This window comes from Salmo salar, chromosome 26, assembly GCF_965601325.2.
Source record: "Salmo salar chromosome 26, fSalSal1, whole genome shotgun sequence".
NCBI classification, from domain to species: Eukaryota; Metazoa; Chordata; class Actinopteri; order Salmoniformes; family Salmonidae; genus Salmo; species Salmo salar.
This window is the reverse complement of record NC_138316.1, coordinates 14,349,674-14,374,000: the sequence shown is the minus strand read 5'-3', so window position 1 is coordinate 14,374,000 and position 24,327 is coordinate 14,349,674.

Below are 24,327 nucleotides of genomic sequence, written 5' to 3'. Positions count from 1 at the left end.
TAGATTGGGTTTGATCATTTGGATAAAGCACAGAAGTGATGCATTTGGAGTAATAAAGATGCATTACTGTAAGACAATTAACAAAACTTCTTGGCATGGTATCCTACCAGGGACTGCTGGGTAAGTAGGGTGCCAGCAGTGTTTCCAAAACAAGCCTTGAAATTAGTAATATAAAAAACTGTAAACCCCAATGTTCTGTCTTAGTAAACCAGACCAGGTTGAGTGACAGACTCTCTTTATTCAGCTAAATCAGTTATCATCTGAAATCCATGATATCACCTGGAGCTGTACTTTTCAGATCTTCACACTGGTCTTTCAAACTTTATAGGCTGTATTTCTTTTCCTACATTCTAATAAATATCACACACACACACTGGCATTGGCTAGTCATTGTTATTTAACCCACTGGAACAAATAAAAATGAATATATTATGAATGGAAGAGCTGTCCACATTGCTTATCCAAAATACTCAGAAATAAAATTAATATATAGAGATTTGATATAAAACCTTTGCATACACAAATCACTGGCAGTTACAATGTCACATGCCATTTGTCTGCTCAATAAAGTTGACTGAGCAGTTTGCAGATTGTGTATGAATTACCATTTTACTTCTCCCCTGTGGCCGTTGCCTACGCCGATTGGTCAGAGTGGTTTGACTGGCCTCATTTGCTTGTTAATTGCATTTTAGAGTTGAGCTAAAGACCTGTCATCTGTTTCTGTGGTTTCATTCATCTTACAAATAACCTAGAGAAGGTGGATTAAAGTGGCCTACCTGCTGAGGCCAAACACGTTTTTTTGTGCATGCCGTACATACAGGTAGTAAAACTATACACTTCAGTTATTAGTTTTCCTTATTTTGTTGGCCACAAAAAAACACATTATGTAAAATGTGCCAATTCAATACTTTTTTTATTTGTACTGTGTGAGATGGTAGAAAAACATAATATTTTAGAGTTGAAATCAAATCTGTCCTTAGAGCACGATCTCATACAGAAGCAAAGCACATAAACTCCACATTGAATCTTTGATATGTATAACATACTGATACCGTTTTACCACCAACGAAGAATGGATCTATCAATGAGCTGCGTTTTTATACAGTGCAAAATAGTATTCTGCAGGCGTGTATGAGTATATATATTTGCCTTCCATTTTTCAGGTGTTAGAACTGGTGTCTCTCTCTTTTCACAGCCTGTACATTGTGTGCTGTATTATATTTCAATACAAAAGCTCCAAACTCCTCAAAATATGTACTGTACAACAGCCTATGGAATGTTTTTCTCTTGTTCCAGACAGTGTATCGTCCTACTGTGCACACTGTCCCATTCCTTGTAATTATGTAAATTACACATTAATGAGGTGTAATTGTGAATTCATAAAACAGCAGGGATAATCTGTAAAAAGACGCCACGTCTTAATAAAGGGGAATGGGAGCTTCATCATTGAGGGGCAGCAGTGCTAATTGTTTACCCACCACTGTTCCTTAAACACAACACATTAATTTGCAGGTCAGGGGTGTATTTATGACTCTTTGTATCATTTAATGAACTAGGTTAAATGCTTACCACGGTGAGCGTTATTTATATTGGACTTTTTAAAAAGACATTAGGCAACCACAGTGGAGTAGCTAGGTGCTAAATGGCCAATACAGCAACCCCTGATTTAATTAACATGGTCATAGAGAGTATACTTTTTTTGTTTTAGAGTGTTTCAAGAGAGTTGAAATCCTATTGCCTCACCACACTGTGAAAGAACCCAAGGTGGGAGAGATCCCAAGATGATGCCACGGATCTTAGATCACTTGGATTATAGTGTACAGGTAGAGGCCTACTGCATTATCCTTTTGAGCTTCACCACACTTGGCCACAGTGATTCAAAGTTCTAACCTTGAGCAAAATCTGTAACCTGTAAGTGCATATAAATTGAGTTGCCATTGTATTGGAAGTATTGCTATTACTTATTTAATAAACATGTAACCTATTGTAATGCAACGCTTCGTTTGGGCCACACCAACGATACAATATAAACACAACAAGCTAGAACGGGTAACATATCTGTAGGTGCCCCACAATTGATGAAAAAACACATTTTGTGCACGTTGTTTACCCTCTTCTCTTTTCACCAAGAAACATAGATAACTGACGCCAAGTGACTGACAGGCAGGGTGTGTTTCTGCATTCTTGACACATACAGATGCCTAACATCAACTACACATGTCATGGCTTTAATTACTTTCTACACTAAATCGATGGGGGCTGATTAATAAGATAGAGGCGGGTACTAAGGTTGAACCGGGTTACTGAAACGAGAGCTTGCTTAAGGAGAAAAACTAATTGTATGAATTATTGAGCAAGCTGTCTGTCTTGAGCAATGATGCAATAGGATTTTACCATACAGCTAGTGGCCTTTAATTTACTTTTTCTTGATCTTTACACCAATGAAAGAAAAAGAACCATGCCTGAAGAGTTACAAGAAGGATAACTACATAATAGATGTTAATAACAGTATAATACTATTACTAGGCTAATTACATCGTCATATGTATACAAGTATAAACAACTTCATGTGATGCATGTGTAGGCTACGATATGTACCATTATCCCATGTGCTGCCTATACATAATGATAAATGGACATTAGTGGGCAAACGCTTACACTGTCACACTTTTTATACACTTCACTTCTTTAATCAATTACAGGTATGTTTTAATTTGTCATTGTATAAAAGCAGTCCTTTAATAGTCCTGACTTCCAGCGATGACTTTAGACTCTAATTAGACAGGTTTAACAAAAGGAGAATGACCCGTACTCTTCACCCCTCCAAAGGATGTTTTCACTAGCCAGCTTAATGGCCATTCTCTCATTTGATTAATGTGTCCATGTCCATGGGTAATTTTGGCAGGGTCTTGTCTAACATGTCATGAAAGTTCAATTGTATTCATGGCAAGCAGCATTTAATTTAAATGAGCACATTACAATTGCAAATGGTACAGCTATTTTAGGAGTTCATAGTCCAAGAACAGTGAGTTATTAGGATATCCTTAGAAAAAAGAAAGGTGTGTGTGTGTGTGTGTGTGTGTGTGTGTGTGTGTGTGAGAGAGAGCGAGAGAGAGAGAGGGGGCAATGTTACATTTTCTAATAAACAAAATGCATTAGTCAGGTGTAATGTAAACTCAGCGAAAAAAGAAACTTCCCTTTTTCAGGACCCTGTCTTTCAAAGATAATTTGTAAAAATCCAAATAACTTCACAGATCTTCATTGAAAAGGGTTTAAACACTGTTTCCCATGCTTGTTCAATGAACCATAAACAATGAATGAACATGCACCGTGGAACGGTCGTTAAGACACTAACAGCTTACAGAAGGTATGGAATTAAGGTCACAGTTATGAAAACTAAGGACACTAAATAGGCCTTTCTACTGACTCTGAAAAACACCAAAAGAAAGATGCCCAGGGTCCCTGCTCATCTGCGTGAATGTGCCTTAGGCCTGCTGCAAGGAGGCATGAGGACTGCAGGGTAGCCTAGTGGTTAGAGTGTTGGGCTAGTAACCGAAAGGTTGCAAGTTCAAATCCCTGAGCTGACAAGGTACAAATCTGTCATTCTGCTCCTGAACAAGGCAGTTAACCCACTGTTCCTAGGCTGTCATTGAAAATAAGAATTTCTTCTTAACTGACTTGCCAAGTTAAATAAAGGTAAAATAAAAAAAAGATGTGGCCAGGGCATAAAGTGCAATGTCTGTACTGTGAGATGCCTAAGACAGTGGATGGACAGCTGATCGTCCTTGCAGTGGCAGGGACCACGTGTAACAACACCTGCACAGGATTGGTACATCTGAACATCACACCTGTGGGACAGGTACAGGATGGCAATTACAACTGCCAGAGTTACACCAGGAACGCACAATCCCTCCATCAGTGCTCAGACTGTCCGCAATAGGCTGAGAGAGGCTGGACTGAGGGCTTGTAGGCCTGTTGTTGTAAGGCAGGCCCTCACCGACGACTTGTGGTTTTGTCTCACCAGGGGTAATGGTCGGATATACGTTTATCGTCAAAGGAATGAGCATTACACTGAGGCCTGTACTCTGGAGCGGGATCGATTTGGAGGTGGAGGGTCCGTCATGGTCTGGGGCGGTGTGTCACAGCATCATCGGACTGAGCTTGTTGTCATTGCAGGCAATCTCAACGCTGTGCGTTACAGGGAAGACATCCTCCTCCCTCATGTGGTACCCTTCCTGCAGGCTCATCCTGACATGACCCTCCAGCATGACAATGCCACCAGCCATACTGCTCGATCTGTGCATGATTTCCTGCAAGACAGGAACGTCAGTGTTCTGCCATGGTCAGCGAAGAGCCCGGATCTCAATCACATTGAGCACGTCTGGGACCTGTTGGATCGGAGGGTTAGGGCTAGGGCCATTCCCCCCAGAAATGTCCGGGAACTTGCAGGTGCCTTGGTGGAAGAGTGGGGTAACATCTCACCAGATACTGACTGTTGCTTTTGATTTTGACTCCAAACCCCTTTGTTCAGGGACATATTACTCAATTTCTGTTAATCAGAATATGGCATCACAACAAACCTGCCAAGAGAGGGCCACCCACCAAAACTCACAGACCAGGCAAGGAGGCATTAATCGGAGAGGCAACAAAGAGACCAAGGATAACCCTGAGTTGCAAAGCTCCATAGCGGAGATTGGCGTTTCTGTCCATAAGAACACTTTAAGCCATACACTCCACAGAGTTGGGCTTTACAGAAGAGAGGCCAGAAAAAATTAAGCAAACACATTTGGTGTTTGCCAGAAGGCATGTGGGAGACTCCCCAAACATATGGAAGAAGGTACTCTTGTCAAATGTGACTAAAATTGAGCTTTTTGGCCATCAAAGAAAACGCTTTGTCTGGAGCAAACCCAACACCTCCCATCACCCCGAGAACACAATCCCCATAGTGAAGCACGTTGGTGGCAGCATCATGCTGTGGGGATGTTTGCCATTGGCAGGGACTGGGAAACTGGTCAGAATTGAAGGAATGAGGACGCTAAATACAGGGAATTTCTTGAGGGAAACCTGTTTCAGTCTTCCAGAGATTTGAGACTGGGACAGAGATTCACCTTCCAGCAGGACAATGACCCTAAGCATACTGCTAAAGCAACACTCGAGTGGTTTAAGGGGAAACATTTAAATGCCTTGGAATGGCCCAGTCAAAGCCCAGACCTCTATCCAATTAAGAATCTGTGGTATGACTTACAGATTGCTGTACACCAGCGGAACCCATCCAACTTGAAGGAGCTGGAGCAGTTTTGCCCTGAAGAATGGGCAAAAATCCCAGTGGGTAGGTGTGCCAAGATTATAGAGACGTACCCCAAGAGACTTGCAGCTGTAATTGCTGCACAAGGTTGCTCTACGAAGTATTGACTTGGGTGAATAGTTTTGCACGTTCAAGTTTTCATTTTTTTTGTTATTTCTTGTTTGTTTCACAATAAAACATATTTTGCAGCTTCAAAGTGGAAGGCATGTTGTGTAAATCAAATGATACAAACCCCCCAAAAATCTATTTTAATTCCAGGTTGTAAGGCAACAAAATAAGAAAAATGCCAAGGTGGGTGAATACTTTCGCAAGCCACTGTAGGTATGAACAGGTGAATATCAAAATGCATAAAACTTCAAACAAATAGTCATTTTAAATTATTGTACCATTCAGTTCACCTGTAACTTAAGGCATGCACTTTCTCTGCTATGTATAATTTCAAGTGTACTTAACTGTGATATTTATCATAGAAATAGTTGCTTTCAGTGTAGATTGCCTGTTAATCACTTTGGCATTTTTCTCCCTATGCGTCAAATATTTCTTAGTGTTTAGAACTTTCATTTGCATGTTAATGAAGGTTAAGGGCAGAAGCCACTAATTACAATCCAGTAAAGTCCTGCCTAATGGTCCACTAAAGACATAGCATGGCTCCCATAATTCCATTATGCAAATGCTTTTCAGGAGTGAAAACCCATGAAAGGCCAAAGCAGACCAGACTGCTGCTAGAATCTTGCCATTGGGTAAGTGTACAATGCTAGCAAACAGGACTCTAACATCTATTAGCCTCAACAGAGAACCAAGCCACCACAAATTAGCTCTTCATAGCATGAACGCATCTAAACATTATTTTGGGGGCAGGTTATCAGCATTCGACAAAGTATTCTCTATTCAGCTCCAAAGCCAAATGTGTCCAATCACATCATTTGTAGAGTAGATGGCTGGTGTTGCATCACTGTGCAACTTATGTTTTTTTGTTGTTGTTGGTCAAATGACTTCAGCTACATAATGTAAGGTGGCACTGCCAGGGACGGATGGCAATGCCTCAACAGTCAAAAAGGCCACACATTAACCCTGCACATCTGCCTTTAGCGAAAGAGGAAAACAATAAAACAGATGAACAAGTCCATCTGGCCAATTATAAATGAAATCCTTGGTGAATTCAACTTTAATTATTTTGATACCTCTTACTATGAACAAATCATCTCTGCGTAAAGGACATCTACTCCATGGGAAGTGAAATCCTACAATATCTGGAGAGTTGTTGCCCTCACTGATCAAGAAAACTCTCCAACTGTAAATATTAAAGCTTTAACCTTGCCAATAGGGGCTATGAGTGGAAAAATTGCCTTTTGGCAATTCGTTATGACTGAATAACGTTATTGTCAAATGTGATCGCTTTGGGTGATTTAGAAAGCAGCTTTTTGATATTATCAAACAGTCCTTTAGTGTTGGCATAGAGAACAGTTCCCAGCAGCTAATGTTTGCTCATTCCTCCCGAAAACAAGCAACCAACTTAGTACTGCTGTTGTGTTGCATGTTGTTCACACTATCTACTGTATTTGAACAACACAAAGGGATACAAAGCACAGTTTGTTTTACTTAGAAACTTTCCCTGGTATATTCTTCATTTTGGTTTTATAAGACCAAACTTTATAAGAATAAACATAGTACTTGCTTAGTTTAATGGATGATACGTCCCAGTCCATGTCAAAACAGAGATAAAGAAGAGAGATGGTTAACTTCTCTCTCCTCTCCTTTGCAGTCTAACCTGAAATGCTGTGGGTCTCAACTTGTTCAATCTGAAATGCGATGCTGTGTGCATAGCAATGTCCTTACCTTTAGAAAGTGCTGCCGTCTATCATTTTGCTCAGTCCTTCTTCATTATCGTAGAGGTGGAGAGGCTCATCCTCTCACTTATTTCTTTGTCTCGTTTAGGTCTGACAAATCGTTTTTGGCTTGTTTTTTTGTTAATACATTATTTTTTTATTTTTTTATATAGTTTTGTGTTAAGTGTGTCCAGTTCCTTCCTAATAGCAATGAGTCCTTTAATCATTGATTATTTGGAACATTACATTGAAAAAAATAGGCCTAGGGCTAATCTTTTGCCAGCTGACCCTTGGAAGAGCTTACGTTTTGCATGTTCTACAGCTAGGTTTGTAAAGCTACCGGCAATTTACCAAAGTTACCGGAATCTTCAGTAGTTTTGGTAATTAACAGAAAAATCTATCATAAGTTTGGTAATTTATACTTGGATAACTGTAAATATATGCATATACTGTAGTATTCATTTATTATATATGTGTCCATATTGTCCATGAGTTTCTAGTAAATAGACCGTATGGTTAGAGAGAAAATAGCCTATTTAATGAAAAAGTCTTCAAACTATTGACATTTTTTCACAACTGCCAACAGTTTGATGCCAAAATATTAACAACAAATCCATATTAACATAGTCAAATAAATAAAAGTTTGCAAAAGGTTTAACGCATATTTCATGCTGAAACCCGCATATTAAACACCAATGGTATTCACAAAGTAGATTATTTATATCAGACGCCAGTGTCTCAGGTCAGGCAGTTTCTGTTCGCTCAAAAACACCTTTTAAGCCCAAGTCCACTTTTTGTCCCATCGTCCAGAATGCCACACTAAATACATTTGCCAAGAAAGTGAATTTTGATGTGGAGAATCTGTTTAAGGGTAAAATTGACTCCAACCAAACACGACGTAATATTTCTAAGACAGAGAGAGATGCAGTTGAATCATTGTCCAAAAATGAACAGATTGTGGCTAAAAAAGCAGACAAAGGTGGCGCTACAGTAGTGTGGAGTAAAGACAAATATGTGACAGAAGCCTACCGTCTATTAGACAATGATGAATTCTACCAATCTCTTACCTTCAACCCTACAGAGAACCTAACAACTGAATAGAAAGGGATCCTCACAGAAGCTAAGGAGAATGGCTAAATTTCAGACAATGAGTTCAAATTTCTTTTCAATGGCAGTCCGCGTATGGCTTCTTTTTACCTTCTTCCAAAAGTCCACAAAAATCTTGAAAATCCCCCAGGCAGACCAGTCATTAGTGGTAATGAAAGTTTGACAGAACCCATCTCTAAGTACATTGATTACTTTAATAAGCCTTTTCTGACGTCACTCCCAGCCTATCTTCAAGATACCACAGATCTGTTGAACAAAATTAAGGAATTGAACAATATAGGTACAGTTTCCTTTTTAGTAACCATGGATGTCTCTATACACCACCATTGAACATGAACAAGGTTTGACAGCTATGCACCATTTCTTGAGTACCTGACCTGAAACTGAGATGCCTCCTACAAAATTCATTGTCTCACTGACTGAATGGACTCTTAATCATAACATCTTTATCTTTCAGGACCGCATTCTTAAACAGGTCAAAGGATGTACCATGGAAGCTTGCTACAGCCCTTCCTACGCTGGTTTGTACTTGGGTAAATGGGAAAAGGACTTCATTTTGGATCCTTCTAATAACCATTTCTTTGACCGGATTATTTGGTGGGGACGCTATATTGATGATGTTTGCCTGTTTTGGTCCGGCTCAGAAGATGAACTTATTTCCTTCCACCAATACCTTAACAGCATTAACCCTAACATCAAACTAACTATGGAGTACAGCAAGGATAACATTCATTTTTTGGACCTCGACATTAGTAAAAATGACAAAGGTTGTTTGCACACATCAATCTTTAGGAAGCCTACAGATGGGAATACCATTCTGAGGGCAGACAGCTTTCACCCCAAAAGGCTAAAAGAGAATATTCCATATGGCCAATTCCAAAGAGTCCGCAGAATTTGCGATCAGGAAACAGACTACAGTGTCAAATCTGCTGAATTGGAGAATCGCTTCTTGAATCGGGGCTACAGCATTCAGGTCCTGAAAGATGCAGGTATAAGGGCTGGATTACTTGACAGAGAGAACTTGTTGCGAAGGGGAGTGTCTCGTGATACATCAGAGAGAGTGTATTTTGTTACAAAATACAGCACTGAAGCAGAGAACATTAAAAGAATCATTACAAATAATTGGGGAATCATCCAAAGTGATACGCTACTACGTCAAGTCTTTCCTGAGCCACCAGTCATAAGCTTTAAGAGATGTCCTACCCTAAATGACAAATTAGTCCACAGTTATCTTCTGGGTGACTCTCAAAAAACTTGGCTTGACCACAAACCCAAGGGCTCTTTTAAATGTAACCATTGCAACCATTGTTGAAATATTGCACAGAAGAAGTATTTTGTTGACACAGCTTCCAAAATTGAGTATTACGTCAAGCATTTCATTAACTGCAAAACCACTCATGTCATCTATAGATTGGAATGTCCACAGTGCAAGGTGTTCTACATTGGACGGACAAAGAGACGCCTTCAAGAGCGCTTAGCGGAACACAAGTACGCCATATGGGTAGGCAATGAAGACTACCCCATGGCAAGGCACTACAAGTCCTTACACCATGGCAACCCTGCCTCCCTACAAGCTATGGGTATTGATCATATTCTGGCCTCTATTAGAAAAGGGGACCGTCTTAAACAGTTAAACCAAAGGAAAAGTTTTGGGATTTACAAACTACAGGCCACTAAATACCCTGGTTTAAATGAAGATATGGATTTCTCACCCTTCCTGTAGGGTTGTGATAGGTCCATTTGCTGTCATCTAGTGGACATTTTGCTCAATTGCCCTCCTCTATGTTTAGACTGTTGTTGTTCATGTTTTGCTGTGTTCTAGTGTACTATGGAATATATTTCTTTCTTATTCTTGACACTTATCCCAGTCATATTTAAGGTTAGAACTACCTTTTTAAGTGTCCTGACACTTCTAGCTTGGAGTTGTATTTTTATGATAACATAGCTACAGTATTTCACTTTTTAATGTGTATAGTATTGCTTACTAGGTGTGTCCAGTCAATTTTGTAACCACTCCCTCTTATTATTAGGGCTAATTGGAAAAGCTGTTCAAAAGAGGACATTGTATTATTATTTTTTTGTACTCCCTGACGAAGGCCATGCAGCCGAAACACGTCGGATTTTTTAATACTTTGTTTCTATTGAACATGCCATACTAATAAAGGCATTTTAATTAATTATACGAAGAGTGCCTTGGTCCTTCTTTCATTTTGATGATAGATTATTTATATTTTGGATAATATTTAACAGTTCTGTCATATTTTATTAATCTTATTAAATTATTATATATTTTACATGTGATAAGGCCAGAGATAATTACAGACACCTGTGATAATCGGAAGTACCCAAAAGGTCCACTACATGTCTTGTGATAGATTGCGTAAAATTGTAAAATACACAGAAATTCTGGTAGTTTACAGGTCAACTTTGAAAGTTTCCAGTAATATACCCCCCCTTTGCAACCCTTCCTACAGCAATGCGTGCTTGATGCAACCCTAAAACAAATCAACAAGTCAATACCTACATAAATAAGTATATTGTCAGCCATCCCATACACCTTCTCTTGCCCAGATTGACAGCATCCATCAATGAGAGCTGTAGTATTTCTCAGTTGATTGTTTCCTGTTCGGACCACAATGTCTACTTAAAAATATTATTTACAGTGTCTCAGATTACGTGAGACTAATATGCTGACGTCATGGAATTAATTTTCACATGGCATGTGCTGACATTCTGTCTGCTGCTAAACAGCTCTCACAGTACTCAAATGGTTATCAAACCAACCATAACATTTAACATACATGGATGGGCACAACCCACCTGTAGAAATAAAATAATATTCATATTTTACAGTTAGAAATGGATCTGTGGAGTTTCTGTTATTGTTTGATAACTGAAACCGTGAAGAGATTAAAGGCTCTGGGCTGACACAGGTTGGATTAGACCACGGTTGAACTGCCTCTTGAGTGTCTAAATGTCTTATTCAAATTCCATACTCAGCACCTGAAATGGTTGAAAAATGTATTTATTGCTTTCTTCTGTTATATACAGTACACGACTGTATTTTTTAAAGCTTGACAAAGTTTGTTAAATGGTATTCGTTTTCGACATTGGGAAACAAGCGTGCTATTCGGTGGGAACACTGAACATACAGTAGTTCAACTTTTGGAGTTTGACTTTCAATAACTACCGGGTCCAACTTTAAGCGGGGAACCAATGCCATTTTGTAAGACACTAGTGAATGTCCTCCAACTATCAAGCACGCCAACTCCCCCAAGCTGAATTTGTAATACAATACAAAGGAACCACTAGGTTGGGTAGCAGTGCTGATGAGAATCAGCTTAAACAGCTGTTGTGTGGCCATGGGTGAGCGACAGTCACTCACTGTCTGACACTCCCCAACCTCAGTGACGGCTTAATGGTGTCAACAAGAGAGAAAGGGTCCAGACTGCTGTATCTTAACAAAATCTTAGACCCATCACACTCAGTAATTGCAGAAGTGGTGTTGGCAGTATGGAAGCTCAGCTTCACTCCACTTGACCGAACGGGTCAACGGAAATAAATGACTTTCCCCAGACCAGGCATGGATCTGCCTCATCTTCTGTGTCACTGCCATATCCGTTGGTCAAGGACAGGGAGGCTCACTCTGCAGCGCTGAAACACAGATAAAACAGACTGCTGTTAAACCCACCTTTTTACTCTGTCTCTCAACCCAGCTGTCTTATCTTCTAGCAGCCATCCATCTGTGCTCCCCCACCCACCACACATAAAGTATATGCAGTGATTAGCATAGCTGTGAAAACAAGGGGTGAAGTGCTAGCCCTATCAGTCATAAGGTTTGTTTACAGGTGCAACAATGTTATTCTTACACAGTTCTCTGCACATCTGGCAATATAAATGTTGAGATACATCTAAGGGGTATTTTCTTGGGTGTGTAGTGTTCACACCACACTATAAAGAGCCACTCCACTTCCCACCCGAGAAATAGGAAGCAGGCGGAGGTGCTGGCACAAGCAGACATGGCAAGTGGCACAGCAGATGGCCTTCCGCTTACCATCATTTCCTCTCCCATAATGCTTCGGGTGCGCAACACACACACATAGCAACGTCCCTTGGGAGGAAGTAGCTACAGGCCACTCATTTTTATGGACTGAACAAGGCCCAAACACTACAGAGAGCCTAATTATTTACCAAAATACCCAGATCTGGTGCCCCATAGATTTTTGAGAGCCGACACAGGACAAGTTGGAATAAAAAACACTGAGTGAGTAGACCGGTGCGATGATGCCTTCTTCCTGCCGCCACCTGCCTCGTTATCCGCCTTGCCCTGTGCCAGGGAACCGGACGACATATCCAGTATGAGCTTTTCATGATGTTCCCTATCTCTCTGGCTCCCACAATCCCTGTTCTTTTCATGAGCTGCCCGATCGGCAGATGGAACACTTCATTTCTGCTCCACCTAGCCTCTGTTTTTCCTTTTGAACAGGTAGAGCGTGACCTGGTTTTACCGCTCTGGCCAACTCCGAATGTATTCAGTGACTAGCGAACTTAGCTGGATTGTAAAGATTGGCAGAAATGAGTATCTACAATGTGTTAGGGATTTTCTATGAGTTGTCTGAGTATATTTAGAATTTTCACGATGGTATTTCTGTTATTAATCTGTTTATCACACTGAATCGGCTCCATGCATCTCCCGGCTGCCACCACAGTCAGATTGTCTCCAGATGGTGGTCATCTGCTAGTGCTACTCTCATTCATCTGCTGTCCCACTTCTAATGAATCCATTGAAGGCCAGCAGTGTGTCTGTGAATTTCCATTTTAATGCATTCATACATAGCCTACACATGCATCTCATGAAAGGTATTGATGTAAACTATCAAAAATTAAAGACATCCTTTGCTAGTAGAATGTTTGTAAATGTTCCATACTATTTGAACTGGAATAAAATGGAACTGTTTTAGGGCAGTACTCAATCCGTAGCACCGAAGATCAGCATTGTAGCGTGGATGAAATTGACAGGCAATTTTCGATTGAGCCGACATATGCAGCGTTTACCGTGAATGCAGTCTCCGCGAATGTGGAAATATTGCCTTTAAATTTCAATTAACCTACAATGCTGATCCTCTGCGTTACGTATTGAATCCAGCCCTTTGTGTTTGGAACCATTATTTCCCCTCAGTGATTGACTTTCTGATTATAAATCCTCTCAAAGGGAGGGGCAGGAGAGACAAGGATTTCACACTCCTCAGTTCTCTAATGTTGTTAATGTGATTGGAAAAGTTCTCAATCACAATGTGAGTCAATGTGGGCTGTAAAAAATAGGTAAGTGTTTTGTTATTTCGGCTTTATTTGCTCAGAGACAAAGAGCGAGAGAGAGTATGTGAATGAGGAGTACGTACTGTGTAAAGTACATTGACACACGAGAGCTCCATCTGTTCATCATACTGTAAGGTATTAATACAACTGAGCTCAGAGGTACTGTAGCATGAGCTCTCCTGGTAGTCCCTTTAGTTGTCTGTAGATGGCATAGAGGAATGGACTAAGTTACAGTATAGAATAGCAGAGGCAGCACATTTCTTCTTATGGCACTTAAGTGTGAGCAGTACACTCCTCTGTGGAAAGGGTTCTACATGGAACCAAAAGGGCTTCTTTAAAGGGTTCTCCCCAGAGCCATATATAGAGAGTTAAGCCAGGTTCTAGAACGGCCGCCATCTTAGCGCCCATATAGAAATGTATTCTTAAAATGTTGGTGATGTAACAGTACTAGAGCGCCTCCGACAGTTCCCTATGGAATTACCTGCTGTAAACAAGCAAAACAGAGCAGTGAATTTAACAGACGTTTTTATTGATTGGGATTCGGGATAATGTGTATTCAAGTCTTTACTGTGTTGTTGTGTCAATAAATTGGATATCTGCTTTCACTGGTTTTGAAAACTATCAGAAATAAACCGCACAACACAGAAGCATTAATGATCACTTAGCAATGGCTATGGAGGAGAAAGTGGCGCTCTTGGAACGTTCAAAAGCGTTGGCCTAACTCTTTATATACAGCGCATTCGGAAAGTATTCAGACACCTTCACTTTTTCCACATTTTGTTACGTTACAGCCTTATTCTAAAATGGATTAAATAATAACAAATCCACAGTAATCTACACACAATACCCCTTAATAACAAAGCGAAAAACATATGATTTTTTTTGTTTTACAGAAATACCTTAAAGTATTCAGACCCTTTGCTATGAGACTCGAAATTGAGCTCAGGTGCGTCCTGTTCCCATTGATCATCCTTGATATGTTTCTGCAACTTGTTTGGAGTCCACCAGTGGAAAATTAAATTCATTGGACATGATTTGGAAACATCTCGCACCTGTCTATGTAAGGTCCTACAGTGACATGTCATGTCAGAGCAAAAACCAAGCCATTAGGTCGAAGGAACTGTCCGTAGCGCTCCGAGACAGGACTGTGTCAAGGCACAGATCTGGAGAAGGGTACTAAAACATTTCTGCAGAATTTAAAGTCCCTAAGGACACAGTGGCCACCATCATTCTTAAATGGAAGAACCTGACAGAGCTTTCCGCAGAGAAAAATGGGAGGTAACTCCCCAAATACAGGTGTGCCAAACATGTAGCGTCATACCCAAGAAGTCTCGAGGCTGTAATTACTGCCAAAGGTTCTTCAACAAAGTACTGAGTATTGGGTCTGAATACTTATGTAAATATGATGTTTGTTTTTTTATTTTGAATAAATTCACAATAATGTTTGAACCTGTTTTTGCTTAGTCATTATGGGGTGTTGTGTGTAGATTGATTAAGAAAAATAACAATTGAATCAATTTTAGAACAAGGCTGTAACGTAACAAAATTTGGAAAAAGTTGAGGGGTCTGAATACTTTCTGAATGCACTGTACAGTGAGCTACAATATTATTGGGACAGTGACAAATTTTTTGTTGTTTTGGCTCTGAACTCCAGCATTTTGGATTTGAGGTTAAAGTGCAGACATGCAGCTTTAATTTAATTACAGCACTTTTGTACCTAGCCCCACATTTTAAGGGACCAAAAGTATTTGGACAAATTCCCTTATGTGTATTAAAGTAATAAAAACTTGAGTATTTGGTCCTATATTCATAGCACGCAATGATTACATCAAGCTTGTGACTCTACAAATTTGTTGGATGCATTCGCTGTTTGTTTTAGTTGTGTTTCAGATTATTTTGTGCCCAATAGAAATTAATTGTAAATAATGTATTGTGTCATTTTGGGGTCACTGTTATTATAAATAAGCATAGAATGTTTCGAAACAGTTCTACATTAATGTGGATGCTACCATGATGACGGATAATCCTGAATGAATCGTGTATAACAATGAGTGAGAAAGTTTCAGATGCACAAATATCATACCCCCAAGACACGCTAACCTCTCCATTAAAATAACAGGGAAGGTTAGCATCCACATTACTGTAGAAGTCTTTAAAAACACATTATATTCTTATTTACAATAAAAGTGACTCCAAAATAACACAATACATTATTGTGTGCCAAATAGAAATTAATGGTAAATAATCTGAAACACAACCAAAACAAACAGCAAATACATCCAACACATTTAAGTCACAAGCTTGGTGTAGTCATTGAGTGCTACGAATAGGAGACCAAATACTAATTTTTTTTACTACTTTAATACACATATAAGTGAATCTGTCCCAATACCTTAGTCCCCAATTTTAGGAGACCAATGTACAAAAAGTGCTGTAATTGTTAACAGCACTTTAACCTCAAGGTCATTGTATCATTTCAAAGTGCTGGAGTACAGAGTCAAAACAACAAAAAATGTGTCACTGTCCCAATACTTTTTGAGCTCGCTGTATATGGCTCTAGGTTCTCTTATGGGAAGAGCCAAAGAACACTTTTGGTTCTAGATAACACCTTTTTTCTAAGCGTGTACAGCCCTGCTATGTGTAGGTGTCTTCTCCTTTGAGGTGATAATTCAACAAGGCTTATTGATTCTGGTAGGATACATCTGTAGTTAAACTGGTTACAGCAGAAGACAGCAAAAATCTGTGCCATAAATGTCAGAAGTCTCCAGAGTATATGACAACAGACAGTGAGAAACTTCAAATATAATTCACTACACCGAAGTGTAAGTAAATTGCAAATAAATGTAAATCATCCAACACACAACCCTTGCAAACACCATGCAGCAGAAGACACATTGTTCCCTGAAGCCATGTCTATTCCACCTCATACCCCTCACAGTTCACTGTGGGAGCACAATGCTAAAGGGCTAAACCAGATATACTGAGGAAGAGTGGAACCCTCTATCCGTCTGTCACAAATTTCAAGGTAGCAGGAAACGGGTGAGTCAGGCGCAGGAGACTAAAGGTCTGTAGAATATATGTTTAATAAAGTCCAGAGTGAATACAGCGACTAGGCAGGGTGCAAACCACAAACAAGAGGGAGAACAGCTCCAAACTCAAAAATACACGGGGCGCAGCCCGGCAACCCTATGGCCTATCAAAATTAGTCGCGTACATAAACACATAGAAAAAATAATCCAGCCCATAAACCTCGACGTAACACAAAACAATCCCTCACAAGTCCCAAACAAGAAACAGACAAACTAAATACCCTCCCACTAATTACAAACAAAGGAACAGGTGCGTAATAAACAGACATAACCAACAGACACATGAAACATGGATCGGTGGCAGCTAGTAGGCCGGCGACGACGACCGCCGAGCGCCGCCCGACTGGGGAGTGGCGCCACCGTCTGTGGACGTTGTGACACCGTCAATATTTTACAAACACTATGATTAGAGTCCATGATTGTACGGCATAAATCAGGAAGAACAGAGGTTGTTGAATAAATCATGGAATATTAGAGGGGTGTCACGCCCTAACCATAGAGATCCCTCTGGGTTCTCTATGGTGTATAGGTCAGAGCTTGACTAGGGGGGTTTCTAGCGTTTGTATTTCTATGTTGGTGGTTTGTATGGTTCCCAATTAGAGGCAGCTGGTAATCGTTGCCTCTAATTGGGGATCATATTTAGGTAGCCCTTTTTCCCCACCTGTGTTTGTGGGATATTGTTTTGTGTGAGTGCATTCAGCACCACGTAGTTCACGGTCGTTGTATGTTTATTGTTTTTTTTGTTTTTTTTTCACTGCAAATAAAGATGTGGAACTCAACACACGCTGCGCCTTGGTCCGTCCATTATCACGACCGTGACAAGGAGGCTCTTCATTTTTTATATAATGATGACAGGTTTATAATCATCCCACATTTATCACAATATAAAATGCACAATAAATGACTGTATTTTTTTCATGCTCTCATTAACTAGTCTGTGATGAGGTTGAGCAGTAAATAATAATATTGTATAAATATTTTCTTTCAAGTCAGGTCAGAAGAGTTCAATCATTCCTCTGCAACCGATCTGTGTGATGTGCCATGTGAGATATCGCTGGATTGATTGTCATACCACACCGACATAATTGGGTTTGTGTGGAAAGGCAATGGTAAACATGAATGTAACGATGCGAAGGGCGGTTGGGATTGACCTTCAGAGTGGATGCCTTGGGCACCTTGCTGTGCAGGCTGTCATCGGCCACTCTGACACCAGGTTTTTTTTAGGAGAGTAATCAGATTTTGGTTCCCACAGTGCTTTGCATGGAGGGCACCTTACCAAGAGATCACAGGTTCCTTGTTTAATCAGGGTGATCCTTATTTCTCCCACAGATAAGGTCAGGTGAGCAGTGCCTCTGGTCTGCACCACACACTGAAACAGTGATTACTAAACATGTCCAGCAAGGATAAAGCATTCAGCCTACTGGGTAATTTTTGAGGCTGGTTCAGAAGATGAGGAATATGTTCAGATACGTGATGGGAACTGGAGAGACAACTGAGAGACAATTCCATGGCATATCAGCTCACTGTCAAATTCAGGGCCTGGACCTTTCAGGCACTGTGTGTGCATATGAAGGATGATTGTGCATTATTTAGACACAATGGTGTCAAATAACGGATAATGTAATACAGAGCTGTATATTTAGAGAGACAAACTATTTAAATGTGTAATATTGTTCTTATTCTAGACATTCAGTTACATAGCAATGTTTATATGTTAATGGAGAGCTAACATGGCTGCCATATAATGTTGAGGTGTCACGTAAATGCATAAATCAGAAACCACATTGGCCAAACTCTCTAAATAAACTGTATGGCTCTGATGTAATATAATTCAATATATCTCATATATATATATATATATATATATATATATATATATATATATATATATATATATATATATATATATATATATATATATATCATATATATATACATATTCCTGACTCGGTTATGAAATCAATCGGGTCCCTTTTAATTGCCATTTTGAGGATTTTTTTGTGTGCAAATGTGGATGTAACATGGGCCTCTGACTCCTTGCCCATTGCACCAAATCTCCACTCCATCTCCATCAGCCTGCATGGGGAGTATTAATGGGACGCTTTAATGGCCCTTACGCATGGTTTACAATGGCACTTTATGATGGATGTTAGGGGACTTAATTGGGAATAATGAGGCCGTTATTGGGACATCATTCTCTACCATGCCAATGAAATGAGATAGCGCCACATAGACCCATAGCATTCCAAAATGTGTGTCAGAGGTGTTAAGGTACTGTATCTCCCCAGTTACAAGTCAAGCAAACTTACTGTGGAGCCACAATATTGAATGGGTTACAATCTTTGTATCCCATGCATTGACCAATTTACAATTGCATCTTCTCTTTGCACCCACTACCGATCTTTTAAAAAGTATGACATACAGACGAAAGAATTGTTAGATGAAAGTTAGATCAAAATATAAATTGCCTTTGCTTACTTCATAATATGTACACTATGTAATCTAGTGTAGTATAGATCACATCATAATGGTTGTCCCTGGACACTGATTACTTTCACCCACTCAATCTTAATTAAGAACCAGAGATGGTTCTAATGGTTCTAATGAGGTCAAATGTATTGATTTCCCACCCAGCAGGGAATTTTCACACATCTCTCTTGGGGATAATCATATCGGTGACCTCTTCTGCTCTTCACTGCGTACCACTGCTGTTGTTCTCTGATGGAAAGCATTCTTCCCCTCTGCTTGCTCTGGAGAGGCATCAAGGATATTCTACAGCTTAAGCTGTCAATAATGTTTGTCTGACAATGTCAACAATGTCTATCTGACAAGCCGGAAGCATCAAGCATGACAATCATTTTGGGCTAGTAATCTAATGCCCTGGCTCAGAAGAAAATAAGATACAATTATATATATACATTTATGCAACAAGATCAAACACAATAATCAAATAATCTATCATGAGAACAGGAAATGCTGAAATAAAACAGTATGCTAGTGCTGCTTCCTTTGGCTACATTGGTTAACATATTCCATTACCTTAATGTCTCATACCATTCTATGCCTAGTCACTGTACCTAAAACCTCCTGGGCACTTCAACCTCCTTTCCCCGCAGGGCCAGTATGCAGAGGGACAGCTTGATGGAGTGGAGTGGAATGGGAGAGAGACAGACCAAACGGCTGAGAGACTTCAAGTGTGACACATTACCCTTAGAGCTGGAGCAGGGCAGTCACATGAAACCTATTAGCGGAGGCATCTACAGTGCACAGCTCAGCGGCATGACCACCCCCATGCTCTTCCCCCAGCCCTCCACCGGCGGTCCTTGTCACCCCGTTCCCACCGATTAGGTAAAAGGAGCACATGGACTCCATGAGGATAATCCACTACAACAAGTTGGGTCGCGCTCCATTACCGACACCCTCATCTCACATATGTCGATTTACGAACATCAATGTATTTGGAGTGGATGTGTTAAATTCAAACATCAGCCTGTGATTACAAAAATAGAGAATTTCCTCTCACTTTTTAATACATACAGTATTGCTAGAAACTAATATGGATCATAGTCTAACCCTTTATTGCGGAAATATTGCATGAATGAATGTGGCGTGATTTTATGATCTTTACTGTATATTGTGCTGCTGGTGGGAGCCTGCACTACTAAAAGGGAACCAGGAGAAAAATATGTTTTGCTGCCCCCATGTGGATTTTCCAAAAGCGATTGAGTTGTGTGTGGATTTGCATACATTTGTATTTGCAGGATGTATTGTGAACAGAAAGGTGTAAAGAGATTATGCCTCTCTGAAATGTTGTAGGATTCTTGTGAGCTGTTTTTCCCCACTACCCATCTCAAAAGAGTGTTAAAACACTCTCATAGGAACTATAGGGGTTCTTCTAGTTTAGTGAATGAATCACTCTGTCACCTGCGCAATGACTAGTGTAGTGTTTCACACTGCTCCAGACGAAGTTCACACTAATATCACAATCATGGGTTGAGATGGTGGCCTACCTTGACACATGACCAAACTCAGCTACATCTAATGAATATAAACCTGTAGCATGCCTCATGAAGTCTCTTACAGTACGGTGATACCTGGTGTAGGGATGACTAATCGGCTTACTCATATCTGTTGTAGGGGAAGTCTCTAATCTGCAGCTTTCTGCTCTGACTGTTGGCGTGGTGGTATGTGTGTGGTTAATCTCTAATGGTGACAGGCTTTAGATGATTGGGGAGGGAGGCAGATCATGGTGCCATTTATGGATGATGATTTTACGGAGAGACAGGGCAAATTAACACTTGAATCATTAAAGCAGTCATTTGTACTGCTCATTAATTTGTTGTTATTCCTCTGCTACTCTATTACTCATTTTTAAGTCATGCCCCCCTCCGTCTTTGATTTTCCTAAATAAGTGTATATAATCTTAACATCACAAACAGAAATGGAGCTATAACCAGAGTTGTATACTACGAAGCAAGCTAGATCTACTCAGGCTTTTATGAAGCTAGCCAGCTTCAGTTAACTTCACATTCCAGGCCTTGTCCATACTACCACGGCGGATATTGTTTGTCCGCTAGCCGCTAACTCCAGCAGGCTTGCAACTGTGCGTGCATGTTGCACATGGCTAATCAAACGTCAAACTATTCCTTGAGACAATGCTGAACTATCAATCCATGGGTGAGTCAGTACAACATTTTCATTTTTGCCGAAATTAACATGAAAGAAAAGTTATCTTGCAAATTCAGCAGGCTATGCAGTCAATAGGCTATTAGAAGTGCCGTTTTTCCTTCATTACGTATCGTTAATGCCGTCTCCTACATATGAGTGTCAAAACCCATATTCCGTTACACCATAGCGCATGTGTCAACAGTATTTTTATGTTATATACACTACCGTTCAAAAGTTTGGGCTCACTTAGAAATGTCCTTGTTTTTGAAAGAAAAACACTTTTTTTGTCCATTAAAATAACATCAAATTGATCAGAAATACATTATAGACATTGTTAATGTTGTAAATGACTATTGTAGCTGGAAACGGCAGATTTTATATGGAATATCTACATAGGTGTACAGAGGCCCATTATCAGCAACCACCACTCCTATGTTCCAATGGCACGTTGTCACGCCCTGACCATAGAGATCCCTTTTATTTCTCTATTTTGGTTAGGTCTGGGTGTGATTTGGGTGGGCATTCTAGATTTTGTATTTCTATGTTATATTCTGTGTTTTCTATTTCTTTGTGTTTGGCCGAGTATGGTTCCTAATCAGAGTCAGCTGTCTATCGTTGTCTCTGATTGGGAATCATACTTAGGCAGCCCTTTTTCCCACCTTCAGTTGTGGGATCTTGTTTTTGTATAGCTGTTAGAAGCCTGCAAGACTTTTTGTTTGCTGTGTTGTTTATTGTTTTTTTTCTGGTTCACCTTAAATAAAATTATGATGAACCCAACTCACGCTGCGCCTTGGTCTACCCATAACAACGAACGTCACACACGTTGTGTTAGCTAATCCAAGTTTATCATTTTAAAAGGCTAATTGATCATTAGAAAACCCTTTTGCAATTATGTTAGCACAGCTGAAAACTGTAGTCCTGATTAAAAAAGCAATAAAACCGGCCTTCTTTAGACTAGTTGAGTATCAGGAGCATCAGCATTTGTGGGTTTGAACACAGGCTCAAAATGGCCAGAAACAAAGACCTTTCTTCTGTATCTCGTCAGCCTATTCTTGTTCTGAGAAATGAAGACTTTTCCATATGAGAAATTGCCAAGAAACTGAAGATCTTGTACGACACTGTGTACTACTCCCTTCACAGAACAGCACAAACTGGCTCTAACCAGAATAGAAAAAGGAGTGGGAGGCCCCGGTGCACAATTGAGCAAGAGGACAAGTACATTAGAGTGTCTAGTTTGATAAACAGATGCCTCACAAGTCCTCAACTGGCAGCTTTGTTAAATAGTACCCACAAAACACCAGTCTCAACATCAACAGTGAAGAGGTGACTGTTCTTTGAACAGCACAAACAATGTCAACACTGTATTTCTGATCAATGTGATGTTATTTTAATGGACAAAAAATGTGCTTTTCTTTCAAAAACAAGGACATTTCTAAGTGACCCCAAACTTTTGAACAGTAGTGTATATATTTTTTATTTACCATATTAAATTATCATTGTAATTGCGCACAAATTAATGTCAGACATGCACCTACCCCAATGCTCTGTTGCTGATGACTGCGATGAATGCAAGAGCAGATTTCAGGAGCAGGACAAGACACTATTTTTGACTGATGACTGATAAAATGGCGTATACAGTACCAGTCAAAAGTTTGGACACACCTTGGAACCAAATGCATAATGAGTGCTCTAACTCCCCCTTGTGGTGGTCTGGAGCAATGAAGCCTTGACGCTGGGTACCTCTAAGTCCCACGGTGTAAGCTCGCAACTTTTAAAGAAGGAGCCACTGTACTCATTCAAGGGTTTTTCTTTGTTTTGACTGTTTTCTACATTCTAGAATAATAGTGAAGACATCAAAACTATGAAATAATACACATGGAATCGCGTAGTAACCAAACAAGTGTTAACCAAATCAAAATATATATTACATTTGAGATTCTTCAAAGTAGCTACCCTTTGCCTTGATGACAGCTTTGCACACGCTTGGCATTCTTTCAACCAGATTCATTTTTCTAACAGTCTTGACGGAGTTCCCACATATGCTAAGCACTCACTCCTTCTTAGTCAAATAGCCCTTACACAGCCTGGAGGTGTGTTGGGTCATAGTCCTGTTGAAAAACAAATGATAGTCCCACTAAGCGCAAACCAGATGGGATGGCATATCGCTGCAGAATGTTGTGGTAGACCTGCTGGTTAAGTGTGCCTTGAATTATAAATAAATCAATGACAGTGTCACCAGCAAAGCACCCCCACACCATCACACCTCCTACTCCATGCTTCACGGTGGGAACCACACATGCAGAGATCATCCGTTCACCTACTCTGTGTCTCACAAAGACACGGCTGTTGGAACCAAAAATCTCAAATGTGGACTCATCAGACCAAAGCACAGATTTCCACTGGTTTAATGTCCATTGCTCATGTTCCTTGGCCCAAGGAATTCTCTTCTTCAAATTGGTGACCTTTAGTAGTGGTTTCTTTGCAGCAATTTGACCATGAAGGCCTGATTCCCGCAGTCTCCTCTGAACAGTTGATTTTGAGATGTGTCTGTTACTTGAACTCTGTGAAGCATTTATTTGGGCTGAAATTTCTGATGCTGGTAACTCTAACAAAGTTATCCTCTGCAGTAGAGGTAACTCTGCGTCTTCCTTTTCTGTGGCGGTCCTCATGAGAGCCAGTTTCATCATAGCGCTAGATGGTTTTTTGCAACTGCACTTGAGGAAATGTTCAAAGTTCTTGTCATTTTCCGGATTGACTGCCCTTCATGTCTTAACCTGTTGGGGCTAGGGGGCAGTATTTGCACGGCCGGATAAAAAACGTACCCGATTTAATCTGGTTACTACTCCTGCCCAGTAACTAGAATATGCATATAATTATTGGCTTTGGATAGAAAACACCCTAAAGTTTCTAAAACTGTTTGAATGGTGTCTGTGAGTATAACAGAACTCATTTGGCAGGCCAAAACCTGAGAAGATTCCTTACAGGAAGTGGCCTGTCTGACCATTTCTTGCCCTCT